The 26565-nt window shown below is 39.4% G+C and overlaps 3 long non-coding RNA genes across 4 annotated transcripts; 1 reads left to right on the forward strand and 2 right to left on the reverse strand.

Moving 5' to 3' along the window:
- Positions 1–904: 904 nt before the first annotated feature.
- LOC144701509 (uncharacterized) lies at positions 905–1763 on the reverse strand. The gene is made up of 2 exons (XR_013581016.1): positions 1338–1763; positions 905–1154 (listed from the first exon to the last, which is right to left on the reverse strand). It is a non-coding gene; the product is annotated as an uncharacterized LOC144701509 (long non-coding RNA).
- Positions 1764–11534: 9771 nt separating this feature from the next.
- On the reverse strand, positions 11535–14689 carry LOC144700935 (uncharacterized). Of its 2 annotated transcripts, none has more exons than XR_013580895.1 (2): positions 14484–14689; positions 11535–11784 (listed from the first exon to the last, which is right to left on the reverse strand). It is a non-coding gene; the product is annotated as an uncharacterized LOC144700935 (long non-coding RNA). The 2 variants fall into 2 exon arrangements; XR_013580896.1 differs by lacking the exon at positions 14484–14689 and adding an exon at positions 12325–13332.
- Positions 14690–24457: 9768 nt separating this feature from the next.
- On the forward strand, positions 24458–26253 carry LOC144701510 (uncharacterized). Its single transcript, XR_013581017.1, has 2 exons — positions 24458–25706; positions 25785–26253. It is a non-coding gene; the product is annotated as an uncharacterized LOC144701510 (long non-coding RNA).
- Positions 26254–26565: the final 312 nt, after the last annotated feature.

Genomic DNA, 26565 nt, shown 5'->3' on the forward strand with positions numbered 1-26565 from the left:
GCTCCTCCTGTTGGTGTTTGTGGCAAGGACTACTCTAACTAGCGGCAAGACACTCCACGCTATGCACTTACCACACACCCCTAACTATGTTTGCATGATGTACAACGACTCCAACTTCGCATGGCACGATTCCGGCCATGCCATGTTGTCTTCTGGGATTCACAACCAATGACACAGTGTACCTGCCGCACACTCCGGTGTCATATGATCTTTAAGGATGCGTGACCAATGACAATACTACTGTGCCACAGCGCAGTCTGACATTAACTTGGTCCCTTAGGACAACATGAACAGGGTTATGTGGGTAAGGGGAACCCACCAACCCACTTTGGGCTTCAAACCTTTTCATCCTTAAGGATAACCGCAACATGGTCATCCACCAGGGGGGGGGAGTTGCCACCCGCTCAACTGACACCCGCGTCTTTGGCGGGGGGATAACAATCGTCCCCCAAAACAATGGGGAAAAATGCCAACGCCCATTGCGGGGTAGTTTCTAATTAAATCAAGTTTTAAATTGATCTAATGCACTACACCTCGTTGTCGAATTAAAAATAATAATAATAAAACTACTGCACAGCTGAAATATAAGTATATTATAAACGGGTATAACTACAACCGGTTTTTATTAATTTAGTTCATTAAATTTTTTTTGTCTAATTTATTAAGTACATTATTCTTTTTTTGCTAATTTGAACAATCTATATAGTTTTCTCTAGTCAAAATATAGGATGAATACATAGATTTTCTGAGGCGTTCATGTGGAAATGGGCCGTGTTGGCACCACACGATCAAACCACACCCCATCCCGTGAGTTGGATAGAGTGCAACTGTCATGCGTTGGCCAATATGTTGTAGACTCTTTAGCGAGGTGCTCCCTCCTCGCAGCGACCACAACACGACCAGATTCGAGAAAACAAACTTGAGGTTCAAGAAAAGTGTTCGGCATGACATTACATCGAGCACGTAGCTCTTATTTATAGAGCGTCTATTAAAAGAAAGGAAAGAAGCAAGAACGAGACTGTCTCTCGAATCATGAGCTGGCACTCCACGTGCTGCACGAGGTTGTTGCAACGGCCCCACTGAGTATGAGCTGGCATCCACGTGGAGCTCCCATCGCCGTTATAACTCAAGTTGATGAACGGCCACGATCGTACCTGAAACAGAAATAACGAACTGAAGTCTGAATCTTTGTCTTCATATGTGATATTCTTTGTGAGCTGGTTTGCATATTTTGTGATATGACCACGTTTGAACAGATGTATGTAGTTAAGGCATCTGATTCGTACAAAGAATTCATAAATTCCTGACGAGCGTGAGCGATAAAGGGTGGAATTTACAGCGAGCTACTGTTCAATACGCGAATATAAGATTAGTCTTGTACAAAGTAGAAGCCTTAGCTACTTATTTCTGTTTGCTATTGAATATGTGAATGTAAGATTGATTGAATATGTGAATTTATGATTAATTTATCCTTTTTTGGATACTTATATTAAAGTGTAAGTTATCAATTAAAGACAACTTCTCGCAAGACATTTAATAAAAATAAATTCAAAATATTTTTACGGAGGTGGAAAAATTAGTATTCTTAGCTGACCTAGTTTGTCCAAATTTTGTAGACCAAGGGCTTAAATCTTATGGCGTTTATGGCTATGGGTCTAACGGTTTCTACATAAATCCGTAGCCGATACGATAATATACCAAAGAAATAGTCAGCGCGCGGTGTCGGCGGTATGCGTTGCCAGGAAAACAGCGCGTCGATTGATTTTTAGTCTATGAATACCAAAATCACACGTAAGTGAACGTCTATGAATACCAAAATAGTCATTTCAAGTATATTCAAGGGTAAAAAGGAGGAAACATGTGCACCAAAAGTTATAGGGTCCTAAGATTCATCGTAGCCTGATGGTGTTGTCCCTTGCCATGGGTCCTAGAAGACCCCACGACGTGGCCCCAGTTTTCTAGACGTAGGTCGCAGTCATGGATCGTCTGACCATAGGTGTGGCTGTACAGCGAGTGTGGGGCATCAAGGCTTTCACCGCTAGAAAGAGTCGTCTTCGCAATACAAGTCAGAAGGAGGAGAGCCAGGAGGGACAGCATGGAGTGCATACTACCAGGCCCATTTCCATTGCCGCTTCTTTCATAAGTGCAATGAAACCCCCAGTTCTTGTTGGGTCAGTAGGAGATTAAACAATGTGTTGTAGAGCCAGCCATGTTAACCAGAATATCGAACACACATTTCCCGGTGAACAACCCGAATAGGACCATGTGAAAGGATAAGGTTGAGCTCTTAGAGTTAAATGTATAATTATGTATTGCATGTGTAGGAGTGAGAATTGAATGTATACATTGTACTCACAAAAGTTCTGGTGATGGGGAAAGGCCTAGTCGTGTGGGGTTCCCCAGTGTTGTTCCTAGGGCTCCTCCAATTGGTGTTTGGGGCAAGGAATACTCTTACTAGCAGCAAGACAGTCCACGCTATGCACTTGCCACACACCCCCGACTACATTTGCATGATGTACAACGAGTCCAACTTCACATGGCACCATTGCGGCCATGCCATGGTGTCTTCTGGGATTTCATAACCAATGACACACCGTGCCTGTCACACACTGCCGACTAGATTTTCATGATGTAAAATGACTCTAACTTCACGATGTACGACTGCAGCCGTGTCATATGATCTTTTAGGATGCGTGACCAATGACAATACTATTGTGCCACAGCGCAGTCTGACATTAACTTGGTCCCTTAGGACAACATGAACAGGGTTATGTGGGTAAGGGGAACCCACCAACCCACTTTGGGCTTCAAACCTTTTCATCCTTAAGGATAACCGCAACATGGTCATCCACTAGGGGGGGGGGAGTTGCCACCCGCTCAACTGACACCCGCGTCTTTGGCGGGGGGATAACAATCGTCCCCCAAAACAGTTGAAAAAAATGCCAACGCCCAATGCGGGGTAGTTTCTAATTAAATCAAGTTTTAAATTGATCTAATGCACTACACCTCGTTGTCGAATTAAAAATAATAATAATAAAACTACTGCAAAGTTGTCATAACTACAATTTCTCACCTATCTTTGTGCCGAAATATAAGTCTTCTATAGGCGGGAATAACTACAAACGGTTTTTATTTATTTAGTTCATTAAATTTTTTTTGTCTAATTTATTAAGTACATTATTCTTTTTTTGCTAATTTGAACAATCTATATAGTTTTCTCTAGTCAAAATATAGGATAAATACATAGATTTTCTGAGGCGTTCATGTGGAAATGGGCCGTGTTGGCACCACACGATCAAACCACGCCCCATCCCGTGAGTTGGATAGAGTGCAACTGTCATGCGTTGGCCAATATGTGATATTCTTGTGAGCTGGTTTGCATATTTTGTGATATGACCACGTTTGAACAGATATATGTAGTTAAGGCATCTGATTCGTACAAAGAATTCATAAATTCCTGACGAGCGTGAGCGATAAAGGGTGGAATTTACAGCGAGCTACTGTTCAATACGCGAATATAAGATTAGTCTTGTACAAAGCAGAAGCCTTAGCTACTTATTTCTGTTTGCTATTGAATATGTGAATGTAAGATTAATTGAATATGTGAATTTATGATTACTTTATCCTTTTTTGGATACTTATATTAAAGTGTAAGTTATCAATTAAAGACAACTTCTCGCAAGACATTTAATAAAAATAAATTCAAAATATTTTTACGGAGGTGGAAAAATTAGTATTCTTAGCTGACCTAGTTTGTCCAAATTTTGTAGACCAAGGGCTTAAATTCTTATGGCGTTTATAGCTATGGGTCTAACAGTTTCTACATAAATCTGTAGCCGATACGATAATATACCAAAGAAATAGTCAGCGCGCGGTGTCGGCGGTATGCGTTGCCAGGAAAACAGCGCATCGATTGATTTTTAGTCTCCGTTGGCGCTTACTGCGCGCCATCAGAAGGAAAAAATAATGATTCTCAAGCAGCAAAGTTTTTTGGGCCGTAAGATTAGTGGCAGCGATAAAACGTTCCGCATGGGAGATAGCCTTTGATATGAAACCCCAAAGCATATGTCAGAGTTCTTTCTGTAGGTTAAGGAAATCTTCCAACTTTCTTGGTACTGATGTAATCAAAAGTTAAATTCCAATGGAGAGTGCTCATGAAGCGGATATCGCATGATTAAGAAACAGTGTTTGAAACTAAAATTGAAAACACTGTTATAGATTATAAAGTTAAGACAGGTATAAGGCTAGCTCATTATACTTGATGGCTATTGGGAGTCAGCTTCAGCCTTGCTCAGTGCGTGGGCCATACTACATTGAACTTCATATACTACATTCATGCTGATGTGTGGGTTCTTGTTGACGTGTTGTCGAGATGAGGTGCTTGTTATTCATTGACCATTGGTGATGATTTCTCCAGGAGGTGTTTCCTTGCTTCAAGAAGTGATGCGGTAAGGTTGAGAACTAGAACATGGAGGAATATCAAGGTCTTGCAAACTTAACGGGCCTTAGTTCGAGAACTCAGATTTTTTATTAGTTTTCGGATGAGCAGGAGATTATGGAGAGGGCAAGATGCTTAAGGTTGAATTGCGGGTTGCCCAGGGAAATCATGGCGGAGGCAGTGAATGCAAAATATGATTTGATTATTATATTAGATCACCCAATTTCTGCTATTGATAGAAAGGTAACTGAATAGATATGGACTGGTGAATCTGTTGACTTTCCACTTTACACATTTTTGGATGTCTTGGTAATGTACTTATTCCCGCTGATGAGAGATCAAAACTTGATCAAATAATAGGGAGGTGCATCTTTTTGGGTTTATAAGTTGAGTAAAGGGCTCTAGGATCTGGGATGCTGAAGTGGTGCCTGATGAAGGTCATATATTGAAGGCATCGATTATTGATCTGTTAACTCATAAATTTCATGATACGCCTGGGGTAAAGACAAGAAGAATGGAGCTGGAGGAAGTGGAAAATACACCAAAGTTAGCGGTTGAACATGGTCATATTTTGGATATGGGAGGCTCTGGGGATCTTGGAGGTGAGCACAACATCTGGACGAGGCAGATCAATGATGAGACCTGCTAAAAAGAACATTATCTGCCTGGGATGGTTTCACCCTCCCTCCCTTTCTCTCACGCACTATCTGTCTATCTCCCTGTGGCACTCTGTTTTTCTATTTGTCTGTCTCCCCACTCACTTGCTCTCTCTGTCTCTCTCCCCTCTCCATCTTGCCCTGTCTCTCTCATATTCTCTCCCTCTCGTATGGTTTCTCTCTTGCACTATCTCAGTCTCCCTCTCTCTTTCTCCCATGCCTGACCTTTCTGACTCTGACTAGTCAGCGTGACCGAGAGAAACCAGGCCCAACATCAGGACTAGGTTTAGGTTTTCGGTAAAACTGGACAAAGACAAGATTGTGTCCATGCCTAAGACATGCGTACCTTGAAGATTCTGGTGTTTAGTTTTTGTTTAATTTGTGTGCAGGAGGTCTCGGATGCAAGTCGGACTTCAAGAAAAAGCCTCTAGCGTCAAACGTGGGCCAAACACAGTATAAAGCAAGGATTGCTTCTTAGGAGGAGGTGATTTCCATAAAATCTTCTCACCGTTGGTGAAAAATACATCAATTTTATCGGTGTTCACTCTTTTTTCTAATGACTAGTTGGCAATGGAGCAGTTGTAGGTAAGCATAACATTCTTCCACGGAGATTTGGGGGAGACCATCCACATGCATGATCCTGAAGGTTTTGTTGTATAGGGAACTGAACTTGCTGCCTAATTGAAACATGCAAACTTTATCTTCATCCCTTTTATATGTGTGAAAACATTAATAAGTAACCACTCTTTTAATGTTCAAATTATAATTTCCTCGGACAATCTATTTGATTGTGGTCTATCTTAAAACCTTTTTATACCGATATGGTTCAAGTAAATTATCTGATTCTGTAAGAATATTTAATGTGATTTTCTAGTTAAAACTCCCAAGATAATATGCAGCCATAACAATGGTAAAATTTGTCAATAAACAGATGTTTTTTATCAACCACTCATGTGTATTACATACTATAATTTCATTAACTTGAATGACTAGCAGAATAAGCTTTTAAACATTTGCAGTTCAGTGAGCCTGATGTTAACTATTGAGGGGGTAGAAACCAAAGGCGCACATAACTGAAAGTTAATGAAAGCCAAGAAAATAGTTTCGAAAAAATTCAAATGGATATTTGACCTAAAGGAGCATAAAGTTGTGAACATGAAATCATAATGGAGTATACATTATAGGAAGAATGACACACATTTGTAAAGTCTGATGTTTGAAATGATGCAAAGTAGCCTAAAATGATAATAAAAAAATAGATATAATTTCATGGAAATGTGAGATAAGGTTAACTCAAGCTGACTTGGATAACACGTATCACAGACAAAATAAAACATTTACATGACATCTAAAAACGGAAATATAAAGAGGTAAGTATATTTCCCATCAAAGAATACTTGCCTCTAACATCGTCACATCTGCAGTTCAAAAGTCTGATAAACACTTTAAAACCTAAAATATAGCGTGGACATTTTTCTAAATTATTTATTTATCAAGTTCTCGGCAGTCTCCTTTCGTTCTCTACTTTTCAAACTACTTTATGTAGTAATTTATTACCATTTGGTGTATCACTCATCGTCTCTGACCCTTAAATGAGGAGGTTAAGTGTTGGTGTGAATATAGATAAGAAAATAATCTGGTAGAAACTTTGCATATTTAGAGCAATTTAGTGTGCTGAGTTACTTCATATTTGATAGAAACGCATGGGATGATTAGGATATAAGAGTTAAAAAGTTGTTTAGATAGTGATGAAATAAGAAAGATCAGTAGTCAGAGCAAGGTATCCCAGTACGCACTATTATGAAAATAGTGTGTTTAATTTTTTCTAGTCTCTATAACCTAGTACAGCCTATGCCGGTTCTTATGGACAAAGAAGATCACATATGAATGTAAACTAAGGCTAAACAGTCATGAATTCAATGTGCCTTCTCTTTATCGAATTGACCACTCGTCACACGAGGCCTTTTCAATCAGCGACGTATGATATTTTGAAGTGTATTTAAGAAATGTGATGCTTAGGAAAAAAAATTAAATAACCCTTTTGATCCTAGCACCCGGCCTCTTTTTATACGAAGAGGAGACAAATAAACCTCTTTGGTCTATCGTATTTAATCCCACCGCAGAACTAAGAAATTTCTACCAGAAAATACGGTGATTAAAAATGTATGCTAAGTATATCTTAATTATAATAGTGTGAAATCCATTATTTATTATCTGTCATGGATAATATTTAATTAGATATGTATCTAATTGTCTACATATTAAGGAATAAATATAAAATATCTTCTCATGTTGACCTTAGAAAATGTTTAAGAGAAATTCAAAACTGTTTTTCCCTTCCAAGGTGCTGCGAACAGATAGAATTTATAAGTATTTAATTCATAAAAATACCCCCATCGTTCTAAATACGTATGTTCTAGTCGAGGCGCAGCGGAGTAAGGGCGCTCGTTGGGCAGTATAACATAGACACAAATTCAATGGTTGAACACTGCACTACGCGTCATTAAAGGTAAAAAAGATGAAACACAAGCACCAAAATTTATTGTGTGCTGAGGTTCATCGCAGGTAGCAGTAGGACATTTCACTTGTTTGAAGGATAATGTACATAAAAAAGGAATAAAAGGTAGCCGTGACTAGGAAGCTGAAGTAACCAGGAATACTAGAGAAGAGGGATGATAAACAGTTGTCGTGAGGGATGACAGAACTCGGATGAGCTCTCACTCCCTGACAAGAGAGATAGATGAATAGATACAGCACATGACTAGCCTAAATTTGGGTAAGAAAATGCAGTTAATAATGACATTTAGAATTTGGCTTGTGCAATAAAATGTGCACTATTTACCCTTACTCTTAATTATCAAATATAAGATGAGAAAGGGGTCAAACCACATGGAGGCACTTCTCCAGAATTTTTATCATATTTTTTATGAATTATATCAAGAATGAATTAATTTTATCCTTAATGTGCCCTGGTTATGTTTAACTTTGTTTTGCAATTGCTAAAAAGTATTTAGAGTCTTTATATTGATGTTTGTATTTTCGGTCATAACACTTTAGAGGTGATGATTTTTATTCCTATGTCAAAGTAATTCGAATTACTAAGATGCAAGGCAGTGTGATTTATCAAGCAAATTTTATGTACTTAAATTGGTAATTAATCAGCAAAGCAATTGATTTGGAAATTGGACTTGAAGATGGCCGAGATTTTTAGTGGATATTTTAATTTAGGTACGGTAGACATGGAATTGAATTTTTCAACAATCAATTTGGAGATCTAGAGGGATAAAGGAGGCAAGATAACCTAGAGAGAGAAAGTGGGAAAAATTGGGGAAAAGCAGTTTTAGGTGAAATTAGACCCTGATCCAAAAAAAAAATGCAATGCTAAACACCATTCATGTTAGATCTTAGATTTTAGATGAGATGAGAACAGTGTAGAATTGGGAATTAAATCTCAGATCTTGAACCAAACTAAAAATGCAATGCTAAACACCATTCATTTCACTTCAAAGGGCATGTACATTTTGCCCATGCAATACATTTCACCTCAAAGGGCGTTTTGAAATCATTCAAGAAGATGTTCAAATATTGAAGAAGAAACTTACAGTTTGTATCCTTGAAGCTAGAAATGTAGACTTTAGCAGCCAATCCTATGTCCTTCCTGGCCCACCTAGTTGGGGAAGACCTTTCTCAATAGTTTTCCCTTTCTTCCTGATCTCTATTTTATAATCAACGTATGGATGGTAGAGGGTGAAAAGACAAGCCTAACCTCAAAATTTGGGCGCAATCGGACGGCTAGATGTCATGATAACACCATTTTAATGATGATTAATCCTAGCCCTTAGATCATTTTATCTCTCCTTCACGCACATACAAAATCCCAGTTTCTGATTGGCCATGCCATTTTCCTTATTTTCTCCGCCCTCGGATCATGCACTACCATGTATTTGCACGCTAAAAACAATGCAATCATTGGCGTTAAAAAAGAGAGAGAATATACCTTTTGAATGCTAGGAGAGTGCCACATCGCCCCGCGTAAGCATTTCTTGTTATAATAAAGTAATGTTTTTCATAGATATGAATAAATGCACGCAGCTATCGATTTGCCACGTGCATTTATTGCATAAAAAAAGCCAAAGAAAAAAAACAAAGGTAAGTTTCTCCTCAAGCAACTGTGCCAGGTAATAACAAGACAATGATTGGATAATCATGGCATTGCGAATCGCCATGCTGTAATTAGGCTATGGCGGATGATTGGTGCAGCCAAACATTCACACAAAAATTCAGGCGGAATGATGTGGAAGCCACGCAAATTTGCTAAAAAGTCATTTTTAAATGCGAAATAAATCATAAAAGGCATTCTTTTAACTCTAAAAATTATTTCTTGGCTCAATACTGGTCAAACAAATTATAAAGTTCAGAAACATTTTCTGAAAAATTAGTAAAGGGCTAAACAGCCTTCTACCCAAGTATGTTATGCCCTACAAAAAATAAATCTTCGGTGCACTAAGATCAAAATGTCATGCAAAAATAAATAGACTTAAAAAACAATCATCAAACTATAGTACAAGCTATTTATGTCTATTTAATTATAATAACATGCAACTATGGCCAATAAAACACATATATGTATGTAATATTCATCTATTTTATAATACAAATTTCAAGTTATCAGTACAGCAGCAGTGGTGTTCCATCTAGTATTCCCAAAATAATAGATATCCACAACCATGGTAAAATCTATCAATAAAAAATATTTTTATTGACAATTCAAGCCTTTTACATACTATAGTTTTCATTAAATTTAATGTATAGGGGCATAACATTTCAAATGTTTGACGATCAGAGAGCGTTATGCTTTACGTTGAGGGGGTAGAATCCAGAATCACACGTAAGTGAACGTCTATGAATACCAAAATAGTCATTTCAAGTATATTCAAGGGTAAAAAGGAGGAAACATGTGCACCAAAAGTTATAGGGTCCTAAGATTCATCGCAGCCTGATGGTGTTGTCCCTTTCCATGGGTCCTAGAAGACACCAGGACGTGGCCCCAATTGTCCAGAAATAGGTTGCAGTTATGCATCGTCAGAACGTAGTTTTGGCTGTACAGCGAGTGTTAGGCATCGAGGCTTTCACCACTATAAAGAGTCGTCTTTGAAATACATGTTGGAAGTAAGAGAGCCAAGAGCAACAGCATGGAGTGCATACCACCAGGGCCGCTTCCGTTGCTGCTTCTTTCATAAGTGCGATGAAACTCCCTGTTCATGTTGTAGAGCCAGCCATGTTTATCAGAATATTGAACAGACATTTCACGGGGAACAACCGTAATAGGACCGCATGGAAGGATAAGGTTGTGCAGTGTGAATTAAATGTATAATTATGTGTGTATGTGTAGGAGTGAGAATTGAATGTATACATGTACTCACAAAAACTTCTGGTGATGGGGAAAGGCCTAGTCGTGTGGGGTTCCCTAAAACTGTTTCTAGGGCTCCTCCTGTTGGCGTTTGTGGCAAGGACTACTCTAACTAGCGGCAAGACACTCCACGCTATGCACTTACCACACACCCCTAACTATGTTTGCATGATGTACAACGACTCCAACTTCGCATGGCACGATTCCGGCCATGCCATGTTGTCTTCTGGGATTCATAACCAATGACACAGTGTACCTGCCGCACACCGCCGACTACATTTTCATGATATAAAACGACTCCAACTTCGCGATGTACGACTACAGCCGTGTCATACTATCTTTTAGGATGCATTACGAATGACAACACTGCTGCATCGCCACGAAGTCTGATGTTAACTTGGTCCCTTATGACAACATGAACAGGGTTATGTGGGTAAGCGGAACCCACCACCCCACTTTGGGCTTCAAACCTTCTCATCCTTGAGGATGACCGCAACACGGTCATCCACCAGGGGGGGAGTTGCCACCCGCTCAACTGACACCCGCGTCTTTGGCGGGGGGTAACCATCGTCCCCCAAAACAGTGGGGAAAAATGCCAACGCCCAATGCGGGGTAGTTTCTAATTAAATCAAGTTTTAAATTGATCTAATGCATTACACCTTGTTGTCGAATTAAAAATAATAATAATAAAACTACTGCACAGCTGAAATATAAGTATATTATAAACGGGTATAACTACAACCGGTTTTTATTAATTTAGTTCATTAAATTTTTTTTGTCTAATTTATTAAGTACATTATTCTTTTTTTGCTAATTTGAACAATCTATATAGTTTTCTCTAGTCAAAATATAGGATGAATACATAGATTTTCTGAGGCGTTCATGTGGAAATGGGCCGTGTTGGCACCACACGATCAAACCACACCCCATCCCGTGAGTTGGATAGAGTGCAACTGTCATGCGTTGGCCAATATGTTGTAGACTCTTTAGCGAGGTGCTCCCTCCTCGCAGCGACCACAACACGACCAGATTCGAGAAAACAAACTTGAGGTTCAAGAAAAGTGTTCGGCATGACATTACATCGAGCACGTAGCTCTTATTTATAGAGCGTCTATTAAAAGAAAGGAAAGAAGCAAGAACGAGACTGTCTCTCGAATCATGAGCTGGCACTCCACGTGCTGCACGAGGTTGTTGCAACGGCCCCACTGAGTATGAGCTGGCATCCACGTGGAGCTCCCATCGCCGTTATAACTCAAGTTGATGAACGGCCAGGATCGTACCTGAAACAGAAATAACGAACTGAAGTCTGAATCTTTGTCTTCATATGTGATATTCTTTGTGAGCTGGTTTGCATATTTTGTGATATGACCACGTTTGAACAGATGTATGTAGTTAAGGCATCTGATTCGTACAAAGAATTCATGAATTCCTGTGGCGTGGCGATAAAGGTGGAATTTACAGAGAGCTACTGTTCAATACGCGAATATAAGATTAGTCTTGTACAAAGTAGAAGCCTTAGCTACTTATTTCTGTTTGCTATTGAATATGTGAATGTAAGATTGATTGAATATGTGAATTTATGATTAATTTATCCTTTTTTGGATACTTATATTAAAGTGTAAGTTATCAATTAAAGACAACTTCTCGCAAGACATTTAATAAAAATAAATTCAAAATATTTTTACGGAGGTGGAAAAATTAGTATTCTTAGCTGACCTAGTTTGTCCAAATTTTGTAGACCAAGGGCTTAAATCTTATGGCGTTTATGGCTATAGGTCTAACGGTTTCTTCATAAATCCGTAGCCGATACGATAATATACCAAAGAAATAGTCAGCGCGCGGTGTCGGCGGTATGCGTTGCCAGGAAAACAGCGCGTCGATTGATTTTTAGTCTATGAATACCAAAATCACACGTAAGTGAACGTCTATGAATACCAAAATAGTCATTTCAAGTATATTCAAGGGTAAAAAGGAGGAAACATGTGCACCAAAAATTATAGGGTCCTAAGATTCATCGCAGCCTGATGGTGTTGTCCCTTGCCATGGGTCCTAGAAGACCCCACGACGTGGCCCCTGTTTTCTAGACGTAGGTCGCAGTCATGGATCGTCTGACCATAGGTGTGGCTGTACAGCGAGTGTGGGGCATCGAGGCTTTCACCGCTAGAAAGAGTCGTCTTCTCAATACAAGTCAGAAGGAGGAGAGCCAGGAGGGACAGCATGGAGTGCATACTACCAGGCCCATTTCCATTGCCGCTTCTTTCATAAGTGCAATGAAACCCCCAGTTCTTGTTGGGTCAGTAGGAGATTAAACAATGTGTTGTAGAGCCAGCCATGTTAACCAGAATATCGAACACACATTTCCCGGTGAACAACCCGAATAGGACCATGTGAAAGGATAAGGTTGAGCTCTTAGAGTTAAATGTATAATTATGTATTGCATGTGTAGGAGTGAGAATTGAATGTATACATTGTACTCACAAAAGTTCTAGTGATGGGGAAAGGCCTAGTCGTGTGGGGTTCCCCAGTGTTGTTCCTAGGGCTCCTCCAATTGGTGTTTGGGGCAAGGAATACTCTTACTAGCAGCAAGACAGTCCACGCTATGCACTTGCCACACACCCCCGACTACATTTGCATGATGTACAACGAGTCCAACTTCACATGGCACCATTGCGGCCATGCCATGGTGTCTTCTGGGATTTCATAACCAATGACACACCGTGCCTGTCACACACTGCCGACTAGATTTTCATGATGTAAAATGACTCTAACTTCACGATGTACGACTGCAGCCGTGTCATATGATCTTTTAGGATGCGTGACCAATGACAATACTATTGTGCCACAGCGCAGTCTGACATTAACTTGGTCCCTTAGGACAACATGAACAGGGTTATGTGGGTAAGGGGAACCCACCAACCCACTTTGGGCTTCAAACCTTTTCATCCTTAAGGATAACCGCAACATGGTCATCCACCAGGGGGGGGGGGGGAGTTGCCACCCGCTCAACTGACACCCGCGTCTTTGGCGGGGGGATAACAATCCTCCCCCAAAACAGTTGAAAAAAATGCCAACGCCCAATGCGGGGTAGTTTCTAATTAAATCAAGTTTTAAATTGATCTAATGCACTACACCTCGTTGTCGAATTAAAAATAATAATAATAAAACTACTGCAAAGTTGTCATAACTACAATTTCTCACCTATCTTTGTGCCAAAATATAAGTCTTCTATAGGCGGGAATAACTACAACCGGTTTTTATTTATTTAGTTCATTAAATTTTTTTTGTCTAATTTATTAAGTACATTATTCTTTTTTTGCTAATTTGAACAATCTATATAGTTTTCTCTAGTCAAAATATAGGATGAATACATAGATTTTCTGAGGCGTTCATGTGGAAATGGGCCGTGTTGGCACCACACGATCAAACCACGCCCCATCCCGTGAGTTGGATAGAGTGCAACTGTCATGCGTTGGCCAATATGTGATATTCTTTGTGAGCTGGTTTGCATATTTTGTGATATGACCACGTTTGAACAGATATATGTAGTTAAGGCATCTGATTAGTACAAAAGAATTCATAAATTCCTGACGGGCGTGAGCGATAAAGGGTGGAATTTACAGCGAGCTACTGTTCAATACGCGAATATAAGATTAGTCTTGTACAAAGTAGAAGCCTTAGCTACTTATTTCTGTTTGCTATTGAATATGTGAATGTAAGATTGATTGAATATGTGAATTTATGATTAATTTATCCTTTTTTGGATACTTATATTAAAGTGTAAGTTATCAATTAAAGACAACTTCTCGCAAGACATTTAATAAAAATAAATTCAAAATATTTTTACGGAGGTGGAAAAATTAGTATTCTTAGCTGACCTAGTTTGTCCAAATTTTGTAGACCAAGGGCTTAAATCTTATGGCGTTTATGGCTATGGGTCTAACGGTTTCTACATAAATCCGTAGCCGATACGATAATATACCAAAGAAATAGTCAGCGCGCGGTGTCGGCGGTATGCGTTGCCAGGAAAACAGCGCGTCGATTGATTTTTAGTCTCCGTTGGCGCTTACTGCGCGCCATCAGAAGGCAAAAATAATGAATCTCAAGCAGCAAAGTTTTTTGGGCCGTAAGATTAGTGGCAGCGATAAAACGTTCCGCATGGGAGATAGCCTTTGATATGAAACCCCAAAGCATATGTCAGAGTTCTTTCTGTAGGTTAAGGAAATCTTCCAACTTTCTTGGTACTGATGTAATCAAAGTTAAATTCAATGAGTGCTCATGAGCGGATATCGCATGATTAAGAAACAGTGTTTGAAACTAAAATTGAAAACACTGTTATAGATTATAAAGTTAAGACAGGTATAAGGCTAGCTCATTATACTTGATGGCTATTGGGAGTCAGCTTCAGCCTTGCTCAGTGCGTGGGCCATACTACATTGAACTTCATATACTACATTCATGCTGATGTGTGGGTTCTTGTTGACGTGTTGTCGAGATGAGGTGCTTGTTATTCATTGACCATTGGTGATGATTTCTCCAGGAGGTGTTTCCTTGCTTCAAGAAGTGATGCGGTAAGGTTGAGAACTAGAACATGGAGGAATATCAAGGTCTTGCAAACTTAACGGGCCTTAGTTCGAGAACTCAGATTTTTTATTAGTTTTCGGATGAGCAGGAGATTATGGAGAGGGCAAGATGCTTAAGGTTGAATTGCGGGTTGCCCAGGGAAATCATGGCGGAGGCAGTGAATGCAAAATATGATTTGATTATTATATTAGATCACCCAATTTCTGCTATTGATAGAAAGGTAACTGAATAGATATGGACTGGTGAATCTGTTGACTTTCCACTTTACATTTTGGATGTCTTGGTAATGTACTTATTCCCGCTGATGAGAGATCAAAACTTGATCAAATAATAGGGAGGTGCATCTTTTTGGGTTTATAAGTTGAGTAAAGGGCTCTAGGATCTGGGATGCTGAAGTGGTGCCTGATGAAGGTCATATATTGAAGGCATCGATTACTGATCTGTTAACTCATAAATTACATGATACGCCTGGGGTAAAGACAAGAAGAATGGAGCTGGAGGAAGTGGAAAATACACCAAAGTTAGCGGTTGAACATGGTCATATTTTGGATATGGGAGGCTCTGGGGATCTTGGAGGTGAGCACAACATCTGGACGAGGCAGATCAATGATGAGACCTGCTAAAAAGAACATTATCTGCCTGGGATGGTTTCACCCTCCCTCCCTTTCTCTCACGCACTATCTGTCTATCTCCCTGTGGCACTCTGTTTTTCTATTTGTCTGTCTCCCCACTCACTTGCTCTCTCTGTCTCTCTCCCCTCTCCATCTTGCCCTGTCTCTCTCATATTCTCTCCCTCTCGTATGGTTTCTCTCTCGCACTATCTCGGTCTCCCTCTCTCTTTCTCCCATACCTGACCTTTCTGACTCTGACTAGTCAGCGTGACCGAGAGAAACCAGGCCCAACATCAGGACTAGGTTTAGGTTTTCGGTAAAACTGGACAAAGACAAGATTGTGTCCATGCCTAAGACATGCGTATCTTGAAGATTCTGGTGTTTAGTTTTTGTTTAATTTGTGTGCAGGAGGTCTCGAATGCAAGTCGGACTTCAAGAACAAGCCTCTAGCGTCAAATGTGGGCCAAACACAGTATAAAGCAAGGATTGCTTCTTAGGAGGAGGTGATTTCCATAAAATCTTCTCACCGTTGGTGAAAAATACATCAATTTTATCGGTGTTCACTTTTTTTTCTAATGACTAGTTGGCAATGGAGCAGTTGTAGGTAAGCATAACATTCTTCCACGGAGATTTGGGGGAGACCATCCACATGCATGATCCTGAAGGTTTTGTTGTATAGGGAACTGAACTTGCTGCCTAATTGAAACATGCAAACTTTATCTTCATCCCTTTTATATGTGTGAAAACATTAATAAGTAACCACTCTTTTAATGTTCAAATTATAATTTCCTCGGACAATCTATTTGAGTGTGGTCTATCTTAAAACCTTTTTATACCGATATGGTTCTAGTAAATTATCTGATTTTGTAAGAATATTTAATGTGATTTTCTAGTTAAAACTCCCAAGATAATATGTAGCCATAACAATGGTAAAATTTATCCATAAACAGATGTTTTTTTATTAACAACTCATGTGTATTACATACTATAATTTCAATAACTTGAATGACTAGCAGAATAAGCTTTTAAACATTTGCAGTTCAGTGAGCCTGATGTTAACTATTGAGGGGGTAGAAACCAAAGGCGCACATAACTGAAAGTTAATGAAAGCCAAGAAAATAGTTTCGAAAAAATTCAAATGGATATTTGACCTAAAGGAGCATAAAGTTGTGAACATGAAATCATAATGGAGTATACATTATAGGAAGAATGACACACATTTGTAAAGTCTGATGTTTGAAATGATGCAAAGTAGCCTAAAATGATAATAAAAAAATAGATATAATTTCATGGAAATGTGAGATAAGGTTAACTCAAGCTGACTTGGATAACACGTATCACAGACAAAATAAAACATTTACATGACATCTAAAAACGGAAATATAAAGAGGTAAATATATTTCCCATCAAAGAATACTTGCCTCTAACATCGTCACATCTGCAGTTCAAAAGTCTGATAAACACTATAAAACCTAAAATATAGCGTGGACATTTTTCTAAATTATTTATTTATCAAGTTCTCGGCAGTCTCCTTTCGTTCTCTACTTTTCAAACTACTTTATGTAGTAATTTATTACCATTTGGTGTATCACTCATCGTCTCTGACCCTTAAATGAGGAGGTTAAGTGTTGGTGTGAATATAGATAAGAAAATAATCTGGTAGAAACTTTGCATATTTAGAGCAATTTAGTGTGCTGAGTTACTTCATATTTGATAGAAACGCATGGGATGATTAGGATATAAGAGTTAAAAAGTTGTTTAGATAGTGATGAAATAAGAAAGATCAGTAGTCAGAGCAAGGTATCCCAGTACGCACTATTATGAAAATAGTGTGTTTAATTTTTTCTAGTCTCTATAACCTAGTACAGCCTATGCCGGTTCTTACGGACAAAGAAGATCACATATGAATGTAAACTAAGGCTAAACAGTCCTGAATTCAATGTGCCTTCTCTTTATCGAATTGACCACTCGTCACACGAGGCCTTTTCAATCAGCGACGTATGATATTTTGAAGTGTATTTAAGAAATGTGATGCTTAGGAAAAAAAATTAAATAACCCTTTTGATCCTAGCACCCGGCCTCTTTTTATACGAAGAGGAGACAAATAAACCTCTTTGGTCTATCGTATTTAATCCCACCGCAGAACTAAGAAATTTCTACCAGAAAATACGGTGATTAAAAATGTATGCTAAGTATATCTTAATTATAATAGTGTGAAATCCATTATTTATTATCTGTCATGGATAATATTTAATTAGATATGTATCTAATTGTCTACATATTAAGGAATAAATATAAAATATCTTCTCATGTTGACCTTAGAAAATGTTTAAGAGAAATTCAAAACTGTTTTTCCCTTCCAAGGTGCTGCGAACAGATAGAATTTATAAGTATTTAATTCATAAAAATACCCCCATCGTTCTAAATACGTATGTTCTAGTCGAGGCGCAGCGGAGTAAGGGCGCTCGTTGGGCAGTATAACATAGACACAAATTCAATGGTTGAACACTGCACTACGCGTCATTAAAGGTAAAAAAGATGAAACACAAGCACCAAAATTTATTGTGTGCTGAGATTCATCGCAGGTAGCAGTAGGACATTTCACTTGTTTGAAGGATAATGTACATAAAAAAGGAATAAAAGGTAGCCGTGACTAGGAAGCTGAAGTAACCAGGAATACTAGAGAAGAGGGATGATAAACAGTTGTCGTGAGGGATGACAGAACTCGGATGAGCTCTCACTCCCTGACAAGAGAGATAGATGAATAGATACAGCACATGACTAGCCTAAATTTGGGTAAGAAAAGGCAGTTAATAATGACATTTAGAATTTGGCTTGTGCAATAAAATGTGCACTATTTACCCTTACTCTTAATTATCAAATATAAGATGAGAAAGGGGTCAAACCACATGGAGGCACTTCTCCAGAATTTTTATCATATTTTTTATGAATTATATCAAGAATGAATTAATTTTATCCTTAATGTGCCCTGGTTATGTTTAACTTTGTTTTGCGATTGCTAAAAAGTATTTAGAGTCTTTATATTGATGTTTGTATTTTCGGTCATAACACTTTAGAGGTGATGATTTTTATTCCTATGTCAAAGTAATTCGAATTACTAAGATGCAAGGCAGTGTGATTTGTCAAGCAAATTTTATGTACTTAAATTGGTAATTAATCAGCAAAGCAATTGATTTGGAAATTGGACTTGAAGATGGCCGAGATTTTTAGTGGATATTTTAATTTAGGTACGGTAGACATGGAATTGAATTTTTCAACAATCAATTTGGAGATCTAGAGGGATAAAGGAGGCAAGATAACCTAGAGAGAGAAAGTGGGAAAAATTGGGGAAAAGCAGTTTTAGGTGAAATTAGACCCTGATCCAAAAAAAAAATGCAATGCTAAACACCATTCATGTTAGATCTTAGATTTTAGATGAGATGAGAACAGTGTAGAATTGGGAATTAAATCTCAGATCTTGAACCAAACTAAAAATGCAATGCTAAACACCATTCATTTCACTTCAAAGGGCATGTACATTTTGCCCATGCAATACATTTCACCTCAAAGGGCGTTTTGAAATCATTCAAGAAGATGTTCAAATATTGAAGAAGAAACTTACAGTTTGTATCCTTGAAGCTAGAAATGTAGACTTTAGCAGCCAATCCTATGTCCTTCCTGGCCCACCTAGTTGGGGAAGACCTTTCTCAATAGTTTTCCCTTTCTTCCTGATCTCTATTTTATAATCAACGTATGGATGGTAGAGGGTGAAAAGACAAGCCTAACCTCAAAATTTGGGCGCAATCGGACGGCTAGATGTCATGATAACACCATTTTAATGATGATTAATCCTAGCCCTTAGATCATTTTATCTCTCCTTCACGCACATACAAAATCCCAGTTTCTGATTGGCCATGCCATTTTCCTTATTTTCTCCGCCCTCGGATCATGCACTACCATGTATTTGCACGCTAAAAACAATGCAATCATTGGCGTTAAAAAAGAGAGAGAATATACCTTTTGAATGCTAGGAGAGTGCCACATCGCCCCGCGTAAGCATTTCTTGTTATAATAAAGTAATGTTTTTCATAGATATGAATAAATGCACGCAGCTATCGATTTGCCACGTGCATTTATTGCATAAAAAAAGCCAAAGAAAAAAAACAAAGGTAAGTTTCTCCTCAAGCAACTGTGCCAGGTAATAACAAGACAATGATTGGATAATCATGGCATTGCGAATCGCCATGCTGTAATTAGGCTATGGCGGATGATTGGTGCAGCCAAACATTCACACAAAAATTCAGGCGGAATGATGTGGAAGCCACGCAAATTTGCTAAAAAGTCATTTTTAAATGCGAAATAAATCATAAAAGGCATTCTTTTAACTCTAAAAATTATTTCTTGGCTCAATACTGGTCAAACAAATTATAAAGTTCAGAAACATTTTCTGAAAAATTAGTAAAGGGCTAAACAGCCTTCTACCCAAGTATGTTATGCCCTACAAAAAATAAATCTTCGGTGCACTAAGGTCAAAATGTCATGCAAAAATAAATAGACTTAAAAAACAATCATCAAACTATAGTACAAGCTATTTATGTCTATTTAATTATAATAACATGCAACTATGGCCAATAAAACACATATATGTATGTAATATTCATCTATTTTATAATACAAATTTCAAGTTATCAGTACAGCAGCAGTGGTGTTCCATCTAGTATTCCCAAAATAATAGATATCCACAACCATGGTAAAATCTATCAATAAAAAATATTTTTATTGACAATTCAAGCCTTTTACATACTATAGTTTTCATTAAATTTAATGTATAGGGGCATAACATTTCAAATGTTTGATGATCAGAGAGCGTTATGCTTTACGTTGAGGGGGTAGAATCCAGAATCACACGTAAGTGAACGTCTATGAATACCAAAATAGTCATTTCAAGTATATTCAAGGGTAAAAAGGAGGAAACATGTGCACCAAAAGTTATAGGGTCCTAAGATTCATCGCAGCCTGATGGTGTTGTCCCTTTCCATGGGTCCTAGAAGACACCAGGACGTGGCCCCAATTGTCCAGAAATAGGTTGCAGTTATGCATCGTCAGAACATAGTTTTGGCTGTACAGCGAGTGTTAGGCATCGAGGCTTTCACCACTATAAAGAGTCGTCTTTGAAATACATGTTGGAAGTAAGAGAGCCAAGAGCAACAGCATGGAGTGCATACCACCAGGGCCGCTTCTGTTGCTGCTTCTTTCATAAGTGCGATGAAACTCCCTGTTCATGTTGTAGAGCCAGCCATGTTTATCAGAATATTGAACAGACATTTCACGGGGAACAACCGTAATAGGACCGCATGGAAGGATAAGGTTGCGCAGTGTGAATTAAATGTATAATTATGTGTGTATGTGTAGGAGTGAGAATTGAATGTATACATGTACTCACAAAAACTTCTGGTGATGGGGAAAGGCCTAGTCGTGTGGGGTTCCCTAAAACTGATTCTAGGGCTCCTCCTGTTGGTGTTTGTGGCAAGGACTACTCTAACTAGCGGCAAGACACTCCACGCTATGCACTTACCACACACCCCTAACTATGTTTGCATGATGTACAACGACTCCAACTTCGCATGGCACGATTCCGGCCATGCCATGTTGTCTTCTGGGATTCACAACCAATGACACAGTGTACCTGCCGCACACTCCGGTGTCATATGATCTTTTAGGATGCGTGACCAATGACAATACTACTGTGCCACAGCGCAGTCTGACATTAACTTGGTCCCTTAGGACAACATGAACAGGGTTATGTGGGTAAGGGGAACCCACCAACCCACTTTGGGCTTCAAACCTTTTCATCCTTAAGGATAACCGCAACATGGTCATCCACCAGGGGGGGGGAGTTGCCACCCGCTCAACTGACACCCGCGTCTTTGGCGGGGGGATAACAATCGTCCCCCAAAACAATGGGGAAAAATGCCAACGCCCATTGCGGGGTAGTTTCTAATTAAATAAAGTTTTAAATTGATCTAATGCACTACACCTCGTTGTCGAATTAAAAATAATAATAATAAAACCACTGCACAGTTGTCATAACTACAATTTCTCACCTATCTTTGTGCCGAAATATAAGTCTTCTATAGGCGGGAATAACTACAACCGGTTTTTATTTATTTAGTTCATTAAATTTTTTTTGTCTAATTTATTAAGTACATTATTCTTTTTTTGCTAATTTGAACAATCTATATAGTTTTCTCTAGTCAAAATATAGGATGAATACATAGATTTTCTGAGGCGTTCATGTGGAATGGGCCATGTGGGCACCACGCGATCAAACCACGGCCCATCCCGTGAGTTGGATAGAGTGCAACTGTCATGCGTTGGCCAATATGTGATATTCTTTGTGAGCTGGTTTGCATATTTTGTGATATGACCACGTTTGAACAGATATATGTAGTTAAGGCATCTGATTCGTACAAAGAATTCAGAAATTCCTGACGAGCGTGAGCGATAAAGGGTGGAATTTACAGCGAGCTACTGTTCAATACGCGAATATAAGATTAGTCTTGTACAAAGCAGAAGCCCTAGCTACTTATTTCTGTTTGCTATTGAATATGTGAATGTAAGATTAATTGAATATGTGAATTTATGATTAATTTATCCTTTTTTGGATACTTATATTAAAGTGTAAGTTATCAATTAAAGACAACTTCTCGCAAGACATTTAATAAAAATAAATTCAAAATATTTTTACGGAGGTGGAAAAATTAGTATTCTTAGCTGACCTAGTTTGTCCAAATTTTGTAGACCAAGGGCTTAAATTCTTATGGCGTTTATAGCTATGGGTCTAACGGTTTCTACATAACTCCGTAGCCGATACGATAATATACCAAAGAAATAGTCCGCGCGCGGTGTCGGCGGTATGCGTTGCAAGGAATACTCTGGCACTCTCTCGGTTTCAGTCTTTCACACGCGCGCGCGCGCGTTCTCACACTCGCGCTCGCGCGCGTTTACACACACGCGCGTAGTCATCCGTTTTTTCTCACGCCTCGGCCTTATCCTTGCAAGTTGCTCCATCATCTCTTCTGCAGACCTGTTCTGGTGGGCCTCCACGCTTCCCCTCTACGTGTCATCGTTTAGTTTCCTTGGCCGCCGCGGCCACTCCAGAGCGGACTACATGTGCTTTGACTGCGGATAGAGCCGAGGGCGTCGCCGCCCTGGTTTTATCCGCGAATGCTTTTCAAAAATGTTTAGGGGTTATAACCCTTGGTATATTCCGAATTCCGCGAGGCCTGGGCCTTGTGTATGCCCTCCGAGCACTTCGCGAGCTGGCCTTCCATGTGACGGACTGGTCTAAGTTAGTCAATGTCGACGGCTGTAACCCATCCCGACGGCCGAGGGCTGGGCCCCTCAAGTAATCGTGGGCTTACCCTCCGTCTTCTGGTGCGATTTTCTCTTTGGACTTGTGTCGTAGACTCATTCGGAAAACTGCCCCGCAGACTGGACTTTCGATACTAATTGACAGGCCACCTACGCTTGCGGATAAGACTTTGGGTGTGTCCCCGAATAGCAAACCATCAGTTAGGCATTGAGAAATTTGATTTTCCAGCGTATCCTCCATGTTTGGGTCTACTCCAAATGTCTACTCGAGGCAGTTGCGCGCAGCCATTTGTGTACTTGCAACTTGAACGTCGAAGTAGAAATACACGGCGTGGTATCGTCGTCGTCGTCCCTGGCACGAATATGTGCACTAATCACCGCGTATTATTCGTCACGGTCGTTAAATAATGTGAGGACTTGTATTAGCGGCCCGTCAACGCCCTCCATCGAAAGGTGCATTTTGAGGGAAAACAGTGCAAATAATTTTGTCCAGCATCGCTCGGCACCGACGTGCGGAGGAACCGACGGCCGTTGTTACAAATCGTGAGATCTCTTCTACCGACTGTAGGAAACACTCGTGTGAGCAAACACACGTATATATATACTTACGGATGACTCTGGCATGAGGGGAAGAACAATTGAGCAACAAATACACAAGTTGAAGGCCTCACCAGTGAGTTCTATACTTGTCGAGGAGTACATATGTCTAACCTAATTTATAATATTTAAATTAAATTATGTACAACGATTAGCGAACTACCATAACTAGGAAAGTATATGATTCCTGACGGTTGAATAAATTACAGAGTGGCTCGGTTTTTTTAATTATAAGCCGTTCGATCACTCTCTGAGATGAGGTGAGCCTCAAACTACTAATATGAATAACCTCAAAATCTGTCGCGGCTAGAATAATTTATCTTTATATATCTCGTTTCACTTCTAGTTTTTTGTTCATGTTGAAACTCGTTGAAGAAAACGACCCAAGACGCTGCGGTATAAATGCGGAATCAACTCAGAGGAGATAAATGTCGTCGTGCAAGGCTCTCGGTGCAGGGGGGTGGCTTCTCGTGTGGTGCAGTAGAGCAACTCCTTTCTTCAACTCCCCAAGGGAGTATCCACCAAGGAGTGATGAAGAGAAAACACCGGAGATTGAGAGGAGAAGAGAGGAAGAGACAAGAGGAATAATCAAGAAATCACTTTGACTGATGCTGAAAACAGATTAGGTTCAAGGGTGATGAACACCCCTTTAAATAAGAGATAAATGAGCCCCCAAGTGGGCCATTTACTCACAAAAGACAAGAGGGAAATAGGGCGCCTCGATTCCCGTGCCCCCTCTCTCAAAGTGAGTAGACCAGTCAAGCCCCCCTTCTCCCGTATTCCCGCGGTGGGGGGGCTGACAAATCCGCAACAGTTCAGGTATTTCTGGTAGCCTAATCCTACTGCGAGCCACTTGCTGCGTTTATTCAAATCAAAAGCATTAATCGATGCTTTCATCCTTAGAAATATGTGCATTTGGACTTTCATAGTCTATTCTTTCCCCTCCCCTGCTTTCCCAGTTGAGTAAAATGAAATATTTTGATTTTTTTTTCATTTGTACGCTTATTTCCAAACTGTTCAGGTGAGTGCTCCTTGCAGCATTAACAGGTTTTACGAATAAAATGTTAGAAACCACACAAATCAAATTGTACTCCAGAACATGCATCTGTGGAACGCCAATCCGGTAGTAGATAAGTTCTGAACGTGAACCTAGTACTGTTAGAACTAGATTATGTATCGATTTTCTGCAGAGCATCTATAGTGGGAGAAGATGATCAGGTTATAATATTATTTTGAAAGCTTCAATGGCAGAAAAGTTATTAGAGTATTACCCAATTCCTCTTTAAGACCGTTGATTTGTAAAACAATTCGTTCACCTCTTAAGACGCAAGCCGTTTCGTAAGCCAAAGATTCGTCATTATATTCTGAAAAGTAATATTTATCATTATTTTTTGGTACAATGATAGAATGAATGAAAATATAATCCTATGAAGGTTAGGATTCTTGAAGCTGAGAATGTTTATTCGGTCTGTCAGTCTCTCTGTATGTCTCTAGCACCCTCCTACTGCCGTTACTCGGTCTGATTCTTGGGAGTTCCTCTATTATCATTCCTTCGGTGGCCCCTCAACGTGTTGCCGTTATGTTTCCCTAGTCGCCGCGGCCATTCCAGAGCGGATGACCTGTGCTTTGACCCCTTACACAGCCGAGTGAGTCGCCGACATGTTTTTGTCCGTGAAGTCTTTATAAATTTTGTCAGTAATCGGCTATATGGCTCCAAGGACATGCCAGTACTGCAGCTAGTCAATTGCGACGGCGGTAACCCATGCCGACGGCGCAGGGTTAGGTCGTTCCGGCACTTGTCCGCTTTGTATTTCCGGTATTGGTATACATAACGATGGCAAGCCGATCCAGCACCCTTACTTTTAGACTTGGAATTGGAATTTATGTTTGGACATGTGCAGAAGATTCGTTCGGAAACTATGGTCTACCAGCATCGTGTTGAGAAATTAAGAACAGACGGAAGCCAACCCTACCTACTGATCTTTTGATACTGTTTTAACGAGCCATGGATTTTCGCCGATACGGTCTCCGGCGTGTCGGTGAGTAGCTAATAATCGTTAGGACATTGCTGAGGGTCCAAATAATTGTGATTTTCTAACATACCTTCCTCGTTTCAGTATACTCTGATAGCTGGCGCCAAGCATTTTCACACAACTACTTACGCACGTTCGACGAAAACGTTAAAGAATAAACCTTATGCACGATATACTCGTCGGGCGGGGCACGTCCATGTGCGATTAGGGTTCGCCCGTCCCGATATCCGTCCGATATCCGATATCAGACAACCGATATCCGATATCCGGACTAAAGAGGGACGGTATAGGATCTCGGATATCAGCCGATATCCGTCCCTCAGGTGGTGGACGGATATCGATATCAGATATCGGAGGGATAGGGACGTGGCGGATCTCGGATACCGGATATCGGTTTTCGATATCCAGATATCGGTGTTTGATATCCGGATATCGAAAATCGACATCCGGCGAATTCTTTGTACAGTTTTTGCTATCCCATACCAGAAACTTTTAAATTCCGGGAGAGTTTAAGTACGGGCGGCCCATTTTTTAATTGAAACACATTTGAGCCGCCCTGTGGCCCATTAATAACGATGTTGACATTTCAAAACGACCTTAAGGAGAGTGGTTGTAATTGATAGAAATAATAATAAAATTGTATTAATTGAATCAAAAAGTAAATACAATTTTCATTTACGTGAACAAACTCACGTGTTGTAGTTAGTGTATTTGGCAGTGTAGATGTAGATAACAAAAATATTTATTAAAGTGTTGTACTGAACAGAAACAATAAAAAATATTAATAAATTTTTTTAAAATTGAATTAAGAAGTAAAAAAAAAATTATTTTAAGTGAACAGAATTATGTGATGTACTTAATAAAA

This window comes from Wolffia australiana, chromosome 3, assembly GCF_029677425.1.
Source record: "Wolffia australiana isolate 7733 chromosome 3, ASM2967742v1".
Lineage (NCBI taxonomy): Eukaryota > Viridiplantae > Streptophyta > Magnoliopsida > Alismatales > Araceae > Wolffia > Wolffia australiana.